The 3,921-nt window shown below is 33.6% G+C and overlaps 1 long non-coding RNA gene across 5 annotated transcripts; it reads left to right on the forward strand.

The window, feature by feature from the left end:
- Positions 1-1,090: 1,090 nt before the first annotated feature.
- LOC105792954 (uncharacterized) lies at positions 1,091-3,597 on the forward strand. 5 transcript variants are annotated; one of them, XR_008198861.1, is made up of 5 exons: positions 1,091-1,193; positions 1,363-1,393; positions 1,509-1,988; positions 2,428-2,612; positions 3,353-3,597. It is a non-coding gene; the product is annotated as an uncharacterized LOC105792954 (long non-coding RNA). The 5 variants fall into 5 exon arrangements; XR_008198862.1 differs by having other exon boundaries at positions 1,179-1,193; positions 1,493-1,988; XR_008198860.1 differs by having other exon boundaries at positions 1,098-1,393; positions 1,493-1,988.
- The last annotated feature ends 324 nt before the right edge of the window (positions 3,598-3,921 follow it).

A 3,921-nucleotide genomic window follows, 5' to 3' on the forward strand; every position in this document is an offset into this window, starting at 1 on the left:
TCCTTTAAAGGTTGAGTTAGGAAAAAAGTAACTTACAAAAGCACAAAAACTTGGCATGAAACAGATAGATCCTTGCCACAAGGCTAAGGTTCGAATAATACTGTTTTTTTTTTACTTCTAATTGTTAATTAGGGTAAACTACATTCAAGTCATTAAACCATTAGTAAATTTACGTTTTGGTCACTAATCTTCAAAAAGTTACAAAATGTTTATTGAACTTCTCAACAGCTTTCATCTAAGTCACTAAGATGTTAAAACCGCTGCTATGTGCCCTTTTTTGTTCTCCCTACTTGCACCAGTCCGAAGTTCTTCTTCCACTTATCTTCTACAGTTTAGGCTTTTTTTTTTTTCATGAAGCAACTTTGGACGTCACAAAGTTGAGAAATAAAATCCAAACATCTTTCTTATCCAATCTCTAACACTGATTGTCAGATCTACTTAGATCTAAGGTATACTATTCTACTCGTCAATGGGTATTGATACACCATACCAATCATACCAATCATACAAATCATTGAATCATTGCTTGGAGCACCCTAGCCATACTTTTTTTTAAAAAAATTGATAGCATAGTGACTTAAATAAAAACTTTCGAATAGTTTAATGACTTAAATGAAAATTTTTGAATCATTCAAGGACCAATTTGTAAGTTTTTGAAGTTGAATGACCAAAACATAAATTAACAAATAATTTAGTGATATTGGGTGAATAATAAAAAATTACTAAAATTCAACTATAATTTTGTAACCTCATATGTAAAATTAAAAGGAATATAATTTTTATCTTTAAATTTGACCATCAGGTCTATTTTGGTATCTATATATTTTTAGTATCTGGATTTTGCAATTATGTCCATTTTGGTTTTTAAAACTAGAAAATGTAAAAGTTTGATTACATGATATTCTCAAATTGTGTCACATAGTACAATCTTTGAGTGACACATCATCAAATATCCAAGTTTAAGGAACAAAAAAGGTACATGGACCAACATGGACCTAGTTAACAAGTTTAGGGACCAAAAATATATTAACCCATTTCAATTAATTATAGATATTATATAGATTTTAGCAGCCAAAGGGCAAATAAAACGGAAAAAACGGAAAAACTCCAACCACCAAGTCCTACACACTGGCTTTATCCAAAGAAATTTTTTTGTGACAGGCAAAATATTCAATCAAACAACAAATTTACTTGTAATAATTAAAAAAAATCTGATTTTTTTATTTTTTAAAAGTTCTCTAATGAATATTTAGTCTTTTTGTAATCCTCTATTTTTTTTCCCAATTTTTGTTCTAATTTTTGCTTTAATTTCCTCCAAAAATCTTTTTTTTTTCCTGTTTGGTAATGGCTTTTCTTCTTCAGGTTATCTGCTAATTCTTCCTATAAATTTCAGGTAATAAGCTATTCTTTAATTATTAATTCTTAGATTTTTTTTTGGGTTTTATTTTTTTGTTAATTTAAATTATGGTTAATTTGCTTTAATCATGGAAAGCTTTTATGTATGAAAGTTTTAATGATGGATGACCGAGGCGGCGGTGGTAGCAAGGTGGCCGGGATTCGGCAGATTGTTCGACTAAAGGAAATCCTTAAAAAATGGCAAAATGTCGCATAAGGTTTGAGGTCGAGTGCTCCCCACTCCGGTGACGATCCCAGGGGTGCATCAAGACCATTCAACAGAAGGGTAACGAATAGCTATGTATTTTGATTCCGATTAGGAAAGTTGCACGAGTCCCAAACCGTCAACCGATGTTCCAAAAGGATATTTGGCGGTTTCCGTCGGTTCGGAGCTTCGAAGGTTTATCATCCCTACGAGTTACCTTACCCATCCCGTTTTCAAGATTTTGTTGGAAAAAGCCGAGGAGGAATTCAGATACAATCACAATGGTGGACCCACGCACCCGTGTGAGATCGAGACATTCAAGTATCTCCTCTAGTGCATAGAGAATCATTATAAGGGTTACCTTGTTGAGAACTCGGTTCCCAAACAGGTCGGTTCGTGCTTCATTTTATGTATTTTGCAGTTGGAGATTCATTAAGTAATTGTTGTCTCATTTCTGTTATGTTTTTTTCGGGTGACTTGTTAAACATTATGAAGCTTTTTAGTTAGAGAATTTGTTGAGATATTCTAGATAAATCTCGAATTTAAAAAGATTGAAAGATTATTTTATTGTCTCATCGTATGTAAATCTTACTTTACAAATAGTTAGTTTAGAAGATAATTAAGTTCTTGATCATATTTATTTTTTTAATACAATGTCTAGAATTACACATAGCTCTTTTTAAACTTATAAAATAGAAAGATAATTCATTTAAGAGCATTTGAACTCACGTCTTCTTGACAATAATGTATATATAATGGAATTAGGCTTATGCAATATAAAAAAAAAATTAAATATTTTAAAACAATAAAACGTGCGTGCGATTTAGGTGAGCCAAGCGAAGTGGAGCCCGAGTCCAAAACATGGAATTTATTATAACTCGGTCATGACTCATGAACATCTGGTGATTGAAATACGACGCCGTGTAGTGAATAGACTCGGCTTTAAAAGCTCCCCAGATCTGGCTGGAGAGCCGTTTCCAAAGGCCACAATTTCGCTTCTGCTTGTGAGCAGGTATATTTCTCCTCTCTTTTTTCTTTTTCTTTTTAACTTCTAGATTTGAACCTCTCTCAGCTATGATCTGCTATCATTAGATACATTTTGTTTCTGTATGATTGAAATTGTTGAAAAGCTGAATCACTAACTGTATCGATTAGCTTCCACTCTTTTATGCACACCACCTTGCTCAACACTGAGCATGCTACTTGCTAGTTCATTAATCAATGATCCGATCTGTTCACTGGAATCGTGATTGTAAACCGATGTGTGAATGATGTTATTCATTATGATTTGAAGCGTCGGAAACTCTTTAGTTTGATGCTTAGTCTGTTTCGGTATGAGAGGAATTGTTGAAAAACTGAATCAGTGACTGCATCGACCAACACTGAGCATGCTACTTGTTAGTTCAATAATCAATGATCCGATCTGTTCACTAGAGTCGTGATTGTAAATCGATGCGTGAATGATGTTACTTTTTATGATTTGAAGAGTCCGAAGCTTTTTACTTTGATGCATATTTTGTTTCGGTACGGGAAGAATTGTTGAAAAATTGAATCAGTAACTGCATCGATCAACACAGAGCATGCAAATGCGTAATCAATGACTCGATCCCTTCACTGTAATCGTGATTGTAATCGATGCGTGAATAATGTTATTAATTTTAATTGGAAGAGTCGCAGCCTTTATAGTTTGAGGACTGGATCTGTGGAATGGAATTGAAGCGCTAATTTAGTGTTTTTTTTTTTTGTGCGTAGAATGCGCCAATGATGGAGCAGCAGCATGCTCTTTCACGCGGTTGCGGAATGGCCATTTCCAGCTAATGTGGTGAGGAATTGTTTGCTTTTTGGTAGCTTTTTTTCCTCAATAATGAAAGTTTTAGTGAAAGATGTCTGGATTAAGCTGATGTAAGCCATCACTACGAACTGGATCCTATGCTTTCATTTGTTACCAACGTCCATATTTTCTGTTTTTTTATTAATTTTTACACAGTATAATAGAATCTTACTAGTGAAATAACACCATATCCTGTAAAAGTATAATAGAGACTCTTGTACTAAAAGCCGGATTGTATTTTGCCCCTCTACTCAAAAAATGAGCAAAGTAGTCTTTATTGTTACATCAAAAAGCAAATTGATCATTCTTTTAAAAATTCCATCCATTTATACTATTATAAACCGATCGCTTTACATTAGCATGAGGTTTACGTGACATGCTACGTGCCACTACCTAGTTATTCAGCCAGCCACGTGACATGCTACGTGGCACTACCTAGTTATTCAGCCAGCCACGTTAGTATTTAATAGTACAAATAGATGAAACTTTT

The sequence above is a fragment of the Gossypium raimondii genome, chromosome 8 (assembly GCF_025698545.1).
Source record: "Gossypium raimondii isolate GPD5lz chromosome 8, ASM2569854v1, whole genome shotgun sequence".
Lineage (NCBI taxonomy): Eukaryota > Viridiplantae > Streptophyta > Magnoliopsida > Malvales > Malvaceae > Gossypium > Gossypium raimondii.